The sequence below is a fragment of the Oreochromis niloticus genome, linkage group LG7 (genome assembly GCF_001858045.2).
Source record: "Oreochromis niloticus isolate F11D_XX linkage group LG7, O_niloticus_UMD_NMBU, whole genome shotgun sequence".
Classification (NCBI taxonomy): Eukaryota; Metazoa; Chordata; class Actinopteri; order Cichliformes; family Cichlidae; genus Oreochromis; species Oreochromis niloticus.
This window is the reverse complement of record NC_031972.2, coordinates 40,139,342-40,149,165: the sequence shown is the minus strand read 5'-3', so window position 1 is coordinate 40,149,165 and position 9,824 is coordinate 40,139,342. Positions and strand designations below refer to the sequence as shown.

The 9,824-nt window shown below is 37.9% G+C and overlaps 1 long non-coding RNA gene across 3 annotated transcripts; it reads left to right on the top strand.

Moving 5' to 3' along the window:
* Window positions 1–1,678: 1,678 nt before the first annotated feature.
* LOC102082444 (uncharacterized) lies at window positions 1,679–8,487 on the top strand. 3 transcript variants are annotated; one of them, XR_003221121.1, is made up of 5 exons: window positions 4,462–4,865; window positions 5,016–5,067; window positions 6,112–6,257; window positions 6,363–6,518; window positions 8,391–8,487. It is a non-coding gene; the product is annotated as an uncharacterized LOC102082444 (long non-coding RNA). The 3 variants fall into 3 exon arrangements; XR_266444.3 differs by lacking the exons at window positions 4,462–4,865; window positions 8,391–8,487 and adding an exon at window positions 1,679–1,781 and having other exon boundaries at window positions 6,363–7,358; XR_002062774.2 differs by lacking the exon at window positions 8,391–8,487 and having other exon boundaries at window positions 6,363–7,358.
* The last annotated feature ends 1,337 nt before the right edge of the window (window positions 8,488–9,824 follow it).

The window sequence follows — 9,824 nt, the reverse complement described above, 5'->3', positions numbered from 1 at the left end:
ACAGAAATGATAATACTCTGTTCTAATGTCAAATCACTTTTACTTATATCACACCGACAGCCTGGCGAATATAAAATGTTATATTTCAGAGAAAAACTCAACTAGTGCAAACAACGCACATTCTAACCAGTGTGGAAACACCGAGACAGAAATAAAGAGGATATTAGACAACAAACACAACACAGTTATGTTGCAAACATATAATGTTAGAGCACAATAGTACAGTGCTGTGACAAAGTATTTGCACCCTTTCTAAATTCATAGTTTTATTCATATTGGGCACATGTTTCAGATCACCAAACGCATTTTAGTATCAGCCAAAGATGAGAAAATTCAAAATGCAATGTTTAAATTATGATTTCATTTATTAATGGAAAAAGGCTATCCAGACCTACCTGGCCCTATGCGAAACAGTAATTCCCCTATAAACTTAATAAGTGAGTGTGCTGCACTTGGCAGCTGAACTGCAATCAAGTGTTTGTGATAACTGGCAGTGAGTCTTTCACATAGCTGTGGAGGAATTTTGGCCTCTTTTTTGTTGAATTGTTTTTATTCAACCACGGTGGATGGTTTTCCAGCATGAGGTCATGTCAAAAGCATCTCAGTCTCATTTAATTCATTTGATCATTGGATTTTTGAGCCATTCAGAGGTGCTCTCTCTATATGTGTGTGGATCATTGTCCTGCTGCATAACCCAAGTGTGCTTGTGCTTCAGGGCTTGAACTGGTGGATGAACATTCTCCTTCAGGATTTACTGGTTGAGAGCAGAATTCATGGTTCATCAATTACATCAAGTCATGCAGGTCCTGAAGCAGCAGAGCAGCCCCAGACCATTCCACTAGTACACCACCATGTTTAACTGTTAGTATGATGTTCTTTTCATGAAAAGTTATGTTAGTTTTATATCAGATGTAACAGGACTCAAACTTTCCCAAAAGTCCAGCTTGTGTCTCCATTGTTCAAGTTTTCTCCATTTGTGGATAATAACTGTAACCATAGTTACCCAAGCCTCAGCAATGGCTTCGTCCCCCCTGTTCAGACAAATAGATGTCAGTGACTGGCTTTGTTTCTCAGCTGTTTCCTTGGATTATAGCAGTATGTTTTCCTTTTGGGGGATCTTTTAGACTATTTTACTTTGTTGAATAGGTTCTATTTAAGTGATTTTGTCTGTCAAAAAGTCTGTCAATATTCAGGCCTGGCTGTGGTTAGTGAAACTGAACTCATCTCTCCAAAAAAAATGTGGTTAATCACAGTTGATTTGTGATTCAACAAGTATTCAATCCAATTTTAATTCTATAGCAGCAAATGGCAACAGCAGTTGCCTCAAGGCCCTTTATACTGTAAGGTAAAGATCCTACAATAATACAGAGAAAACAAAGAAATCCCAACAATCAGATAACCCCCTATGAGCAAGCACTTTGGCAACAGTGGGAAGGAAAAGCTCCCTTTTAACAAGTAGGGCTACCTGTCAAGACAGGATAAAGACATATAGTGAGTAAAAAAGGTGAGTGAAGAAGACTGTAACTACAATATATGTAAATCAACAAAACTAGATCACTTAAGGCTGAACCCATTAGTGAGATCTTGTACACTGTATTTAGTAACCTAGCGGAGAAAAAACGTTCTGCTTTTCACATCACTGCATCTCTCCAGATTGCCAAGTAGGACCAGATGAGAATGCTATTTGGCAGCAAGGAGCCAGGCTACAGTAAGGACACTTAGCCGATGTCTCCCTAGTGTGATTTGAAGCAACGGGTGACCTGGTGGGATTCTGGTGAGAGGTAATATAAAGCTTTGTCTAATCAGTAAAGTCTTATCTTAAACAAAATGCAATGGAAAAATTCATTACATGAATCAGCATAGCAATTATTCATCTGCTTTGGTGGGAGTAACTAATTAATAATTATATAAATTAATAACCATTAATAATAACCAATGATGAGATTCAGAGCCGTATATAAACACACAGTGTATAATGGGAAGCCTCCAGCCAGTGAAGCCAGTGTGTTTGTATGTGTGTACCATGGCAGGGCCCTTCCTTATATAAGAGACTGTTTGCCCTTTAGCTTTTAAATTTGGCTCAGTGTCTTGCTCATGGACACTTTGGGATGTGCATTTAGTGGACAACCCACACCTCAGAAATGCTCAGAAGGACAGACAGATGGACAGAGAGATGGACAGACATCTCTAACCCTGTCTTGTTTTCTGTGCATCCCCTATTTGCCACTTCTTTAGGGTAATGGCTTGGTTTAATGTTAGCCTATGAGTTAGGGTTATGGCAAATAAGGGTCTTGGTTGGAACATGTTGATCAGAAGGATTGTTGAAGCAGGGATATCATGGTTATGTAGTTCATATAAATACATATGCCCCACAGGAGATAGCATGAGTGTTAGAAACTAAAACTGTGAAAGGCAAAACATCATGATTTTTGTCCCAGGTTTGAGTCAGACATAAATAAAAAAATAAGTAGAAGTTGCTGTTATAGAGTGGTTGGTACCAGTGGGTTTTATTTGGTAATAGTGGGGTAATAAGATGGAAACAAGAAAGTAACAAGAAGGTTCATGCTGTGGTCTATGTACAAAAGCTTGAAAAGCTTTGGGATACAGTGGTCCCTCGTTTATCGCGCGAGTTATGTTCCAAAAATAACCCGCGATAGGTGAACTCCGCGAAGTAGCCAACTTTATTTTTTACAATTATTATAGATGTTTTAAGGCTGTAAAACCCCTCACTACACACTTTATACACTTTTCTCAGACAGGCATGCACATTTTCACGCTTTCCTCTATTGTTTAAACACCCTCAAAGTTCAAACCTTTGTTCAAAGTCCAGTATTATAGGATGAAACCAAAGGCACCCGCGATGACATTGTTGTTGTTTGTTGGGGGGAAAACTTACAAACATACAGTACAGCACTTCAGAGTCACACAGCTAGCGATCAAAGATTTATGTAAATTTGACAAGCTGAACGCATTCTGCACTGTACAGGAGACACGGCACGAGATTGATTCACAATGGTCCACAGCCGATCAGGACGCAGAACACAAACTTTTATTCTTTATTCCCATTAGACCCTAATGGAAGTAAAGAAGAGAGGTGTTTATAGTGTGCCACGTTATTCATCTATTAACCTGTAGCCACACCCAGGAAACCAGATGAGTCAGGTTTAATGAATCTGAATGTGAATCAGAGCTCAGTGAGAGACAGAGTGAGACTGAAACAGATAAAAGTGTGCATGTGATCAGGAATGTCAGCTATGTGAGCTGACCTGCAACTGCTCTTAATCCAAAGCTCTTCTGTATGCCTTTATATTTCATGTCTCTCTACTTTTCATTTTCTTCCTAATTCCACATAACAAATATTCTCCTTCGTGGCTTATTTTTATTATTTCCTTTTAAGTTTTACATTTCTATGTTTCTCTCATGAGTCCTGTCTGATTACTAATACGCACATCTAATCTGACCTGCAAACACTTCTGATTTTATTGCTTTTTCGTAAATTTCGCTCAATTAAACAACTCTTTTTTACTCCACTCTTTCCTTTCCTAAAATTCAGCTTCAGGGGTTTCAGTTTAATGTGTTCTTCTTTTTAATGGTTAGTGCTTTTCCTTTTTCTTCTTCACACTCGTTTTTACTTTGGAGACCACTTTTTTTTTCCAATGATAACATCTGGCATACTTTAGTGAAGTAAGACATGCTTTTAGCAAGGAGTCACACACCTTTTTCTGCAGGTCCTGCTCTTGTATGTCTGATATGTGTGGTATGTCCCAGCTTCAAATGTAACTTAGTTTTGTGTAATGAGGTGTGACAGGTGGTGATGTTGTAGAACAGGTTTTTATCTGTGTCACGTGGTTTTCTGGTTGGTTTCCAGTGTAACAATACAGGGTGGAGGTCATACGCGCACACATTCCAGCATACAATGGGATGTCACTCAGGCCTCTTAACTGCTAGTCACAATAGGATCTGCATACCAGTGTCTCGGCCTACGTCAGATGATTTCATAATTGCTTTATTAGAAGAACTTTACCCTACTGTTTGTTCAAAAAGGAAAAAAATGGATGAGTTTCAGCCCATACTTCAAAAATCACTGATGCAAGGCAAATCAAAATGAGAATGAGCTTTATTTTTTTGTATTGTTTTATTTTGTTTTTTGTGTGCAAATTTACTCTCAAAAATCGCAGTGATACTCATTTTACATTGTGCTCTGGTCATGCATGCAGCAGGTTCCAGTGTCCTCTTTCAAAAAGCAAATGTTTCCATGTTTTTTAATAAGTAGATTCATGTTACGACTCTGAATTAAGCAGAAATTGAGACTTTTCATTGTAAAATGAAACTGCAACTTCACGAGATATACGCAGCTTTGATTTACTTTTACTATGTAAGCAGTAACCTAGTGAAAGTTCTTCATCTTTGTATTATAACATTAACACAGCAGTGTTAAAATAGTAGTAGCAGTAATTTCCCCACATGTGCAAACTTATCTTTTTGGAATCAGAATCAGGAAACTTTATTAATGCCTGAGGTAGTAATGTAAAAAGCTGGCAGTTTATTGTGCAAGCTGACGTGGTTGAAGTAACCCAAAATAGCAATGAAGGCACTCCATTCCTGAGAGTGTTACCGGGCCACGAGTCACGACAGAGTGAACAATGTCACATGCAGCTGTGGGGTTAGCAGAGGGAGGAACATAAACAGCCACCAAGATTACATGGGTAAATTCCCTGGGCAAATAACACGGCCTGAGTTCAACAGCGCACAGTTCAATGTCAGAGCAACAAGTCTGCTCTTACATTGCTATGTGAACAGGGTTACACCATTGGTTGTTAACAAGAACGGCAAGCCCCTCCTCCTTTCTGTTTTCCGCACGTGAGGTATGAATTCAACAAAATTTCCGTTATATTTGAACATAGTAGTGAAAAACGTTTTATACTGCTACAACCTCAGCTAATCTTAGCACAACATAATAAAATGTCATAGACTGGATCATCTACGGCACAATCACTTTTATATTGTCATTTCAGTAACAACGTGGAATCCCTGAAGATGACAAAGAAGGACTTTAGGCCAAAATGTGTAAGTGGCTGGTGATTAGTTCCTCACAGGAGCTGGCACAACTCAGTTGTAAAGAGGTGCTGCAGCAAAATCCTCCTTGTGGTTGATCTGGTCTCTACACTCATCACACCTGTTACCACCACTTGATTAAATGCATAACGGCAAGAGAAAAATGTATTCAGATAAATCTTCTTAATTGCAAACTTTATTTTGTTTGGTTGTGTTGACTGAATACTTTGGGAATTACATCATCTTAATTTGGTATTTAATTTGAAATTAAATCCCAGTTTTAATGGGTTTAAAGTGAAATTCAAGGTGCAGTTAATTAAATCAGGTAGATAACTGTGTGTTGCACGTTTAAGGTAAGTAACATTTGTTTTACAAATAAGAGTTCTACTAAAGCAATGTTATGAGCAGTAGTGGATTTGTTTATGATGTTACGCTCATGTTGCAAATATTTAGCACTACCACATGTAAGTAATGCTAATGTTTAACACTGTATATAGTCATTCTGAACTTTAGCATAGGAGTGGATAATACTTATGAGAGTATGCTGCTGTAACTAAGAAAAGCATGATTCAAACTTTGCTATTTAATTATATCTAATTTCAGTCACAGACTCTTTTTTGTTGTTTGTTTTTTTGTTTAAAAGTTAGAAGCCTTCAAACTGTAAATACTTCTGTGAGAAGTATACCTGCTATACATGATGTTACATTGTAAATGATTTTGGTTACGATTGTGAAACAGCTAAATATTGTTCTTGATCTCAAGAGCTGTATGTATCATTATTACTTTTTTAACACATCAAGTTTGGTGAAATATTGTTAATATGATTTTGGCAGTATCATCCTGGAGATACACTATGTGAATCTTAGTGACATTAAGACTTTACGTAAGCAATTTGTGTATAGATAAACATTATTAAATATTTTAAAAAATATATTAAATTATAACTGTGGTGGATTATCTGTCTGCAGTTTTAAGTTTAAATTGTGAAGCCTGACATGTGTTTGTAATAATGGTTAATGTTTCTTATAGCAATTTTTCCATATGTGTTTTCTACAGATAAAAGAAGAGTTCAAGAGAATAACCGCTGTAAGCTTTGAATCTACCTTCATGGCTAAACTTGACCATTAGACCCCAAAACTGATGGATGCAGTTTCATCAAGGGGAGGAGCTAAAGGAGTGAGAGTAAGCAGATGCTTCCTGAGGTATGATAACTGTTTAGACTTTGGTTAACCTCAAAATGCAGTTTGTTGGCAGTCACCCATATAGTTTATACTCATTTTGATACTTTGTCTATTTTTTCTTGACAGCTATGATGGCATTTGAAACAACTTTTCCTAAATTATGAAGGGTCCGTGGTTTTCTCATCCACTTAATTTAAACTCCGGTCAGCCAGTCAAAGAAGAAGAAGTCCAGACCACAAAAAGTCATCACAGATTCATTTTGTTGGACAGTGATTGCTTAAGGTTTGCATAATTTATCCATTCTGTAGCAGTATTTGTCACAGTCTTTACTTATATGCTAATGCAACTGTGTTTTGATATTTCTAAAGAATAATAAAGTAATCAAAAACAGAATAAGTGGAGACCTCAACATTTATGAAAATACAGTTCTGCTCTGTTTAAACTAATGTCAGTGTATAATGGCCTTGAAATTACATTATTATCAACAGTGTGTCAAGATTTTGGTGTCAAGATGAAATAGTTTTTCCTCGTTGCACATGCACATATACAAACCAAACCTGTACAAGTGATACATTTCTTGGCCTCTTGAGGGCACCAACGTCTCAACTAAACAACAGAGGTGGAATTTGAAAAGTGGTCGTGTATTTGTTTGCTTGTTTTCCCTCTTTTGTTGGTTATGAGTCCAGATGGTACACCACGGTTTTTCTCCATGTACAGCACTTCTGTCTCTCTCCAGCATATCGGCCTGCCTGTGTTCCTGTATTTTTAAAAACTCATCTTGCTTTGAGATGTATTTAAGATTTGAACTATAATGTAATTAATAATCTCAAGAACACAAAACAATTGTTTTTAGTATAAATTGAAGATTTCTTTCTCAAAGTCATCAGAGGGCTTTTGAAGTCTTACATGAATTTTGCTGTGATGTCACAAGAGGGTGTGACATTACAACATTGTAGCTCAGTTAGCTAAGCAGACCTGTAATGACCTGAAGTTATGAAAATAATCATAATTGTACATCTTGTTTATGGCTTCTTTCTGATAACTGCAAATACAAACTGGTTACAGTGTGCATTGTTGTAAAAAAAAGTATAATTCAAGTCACAGTTACCTCAAGGCAAGGTAATGTAAATACCCTACAATAATTCATACTAAAATGCTATTTTTTTGGCGAAAACTCCCATTTATAACAGGAAGAAACCTCCGGCGCAACCAGACTCATTGATGCTGCATCACTTTGAGACAGAATGTTTCTAATTAAAGACGTATTGTGCAAATGGAAGAAATCAGTTCTACATATTTGTTTTATATTAACATTGAAGGATATATCCTGGTCAAAAACAACTTCAAGATTCCTCGTGTGTTACTGGAGACCAAGGTAATACCATTCAAAGTATGTGTCTGGTTATACGCCAAGTTTCTAAGATTTTTTTGAAGTTAGGTATCATCTGCATGGCAGTGAAAATGCATGCTGTTGTTTAATGACATATAAATAATCACTGTAATAAATAGAAAGTGAAGTCTGGTAGGATAAGCATAGAGATGAGTTCACTGCTTCTGTATTGTGATGAGCTTTGAAATGAGCTCTGACTGACATTCTTTAAATAAACCATTCCTCTTCAAGTGATCAGTTAGCTGAGAGATAAAAATGAAGGCTGGAGATTGGCCTATAATTAGCTAAAGCAGCTGGGTTAAGTGATGGCTTTTTAAATAATTGTTTAACTGTTAGCAGCCAGAAAACATTGGTATGTAGTCTATTATTAGAGACAGGTTGATCATATTTAAGATTGCTCAAAATAGTCCTACCATTAATTAATGCTTTAGTCTTGAAGGAATGGGGTCTAAACAACATGTTGATTGTTGAAGTAATTACTGAAGTTAAGTAAATATCAGTGGTATTAAAAGTACCAGTAGAGAATCGGATGGTGGAGCTTGTGGAAGCGCTTCTGGCAGGCGCGGTGGAGTGGGTCCAATGCCACTGACTGGCCAGCTTTAATGTCACAGTGAGGCTAGCAGAGGATCACTTGGCAGTGTGGCTGGAGCAGCAGGTGGGAAGAGGATGGCTGATCCTGGCTCCGAGGAGGATGCTCAGGAACATGTCACAAGCAATGGCCACTACCGCCTATTAACCCTTTCTCCTCTGCGGTCTCTCCACAGGTCCCGGCAGCTGGAGACACTGGCCCCCACTGATCGGGTTGGCACAAAGGTCGGAGCAGGTGTGTTGGAGGTGCAGGTGACTCAGACATGTTTCCTGGCAATGAAGCTGGGACAGCTGTTCCGGCGCACCGCCACTCCGATAGCTCGCCTCTGGTCCAGGACAGACATACTGCATGCCTGTAAGGTTCCAAGGCAGCCTGTTCTGTGCCTGTGCACTACCTTTAATAGAGGTCCTGTGTGAGCACATTGGCATCGACCTCATTGAGCTGTTTCACTGGAGTGCACAAGGATATCGCGTTGTATTAGTTCTGGTGGATTATGCAATTCAATATCCAGAAGCAGAAGGCAGCTAAAAAAGTGTGTAAACTGAAAAGTTGAAAGGACTGTAAATAAACATTGATTGCATGTGTTCAGTTGGGTCGTTCTACTACAAGATCATAGTAGTATACAGAGCATTGACCTCTCAATATGCTGGTTTACTTGAGGTTCCTAGAGTTTTTAAAAGTAGAAGTAGAAGCAGAGCTTTAAGCTTTCAGACCCCTCCTCCGTGAAACCAGCTCCCAGTTTAGATTCTGGAGAAAGACACGATTAACTTTCCTTTTCGATAAAGGTTATAGTTAGTGCTGGGTTAGGGGTTACAAATGAAATATTTTGAGATGAACAAGGATATGTTAAGTTTGAAACATGTTTTTCTAAATTTATGCATAAATATTTGGTAAAACATTATCAGATATTAACATATCCTATAAGTAAATAAAGATGTATTCTGTCAAATCCTAAGTATCATAATCAGTCCTGAGCATGATGTCTCTCTTCCTTTTTTCCTTCAGCCTACACTGATAGTGAATTCATGCAATCAATTCCCTAGATATGCCTTCAGTGCAATCCAGTCTGTTCTTAGCATTGATTCTTACTTTTGGAACTGGATAGCTGAAACAAATCACTCTCCAACAGATGGTGAAGGTCAAGGGCCGAGGGTTCTCATGTGAAAAAAGCTCAGTGATACTTTTATAGTTAGCTTATTGTCTTTTTGGTGATCTGACAGAGTGTGAGCAGCAGTCCTGACAGATGCTGGGGGTCGTGGTCTCATGGCTTTCAGGACAGTGTCTTGATAAATTTAATCTGCACTCAGTAATAGGCTTCTCACTGCATTTTGAGGTGTCTTTGAGTGCTGAACCACACAGTACATTGAATTAATAACTGTGACCGTCTGCATGTGGATTGCAGTGCAAAGAGCACTTTTAGTGGTAAATAAGTTTAGAACAAAGAGAATGCAAACATCATTTCTGATTTTTTATTACATTATTCAGTTTAAATCAATTTTATTGACATGGCACTAATTCACAACAAAAGCTGTCTTTATGCAATGTAATTAAGAATCTTGAGGATGTCTGTCTCCTGAATCAAAACTGGGAGCTGGTTTTAACAGGTGGG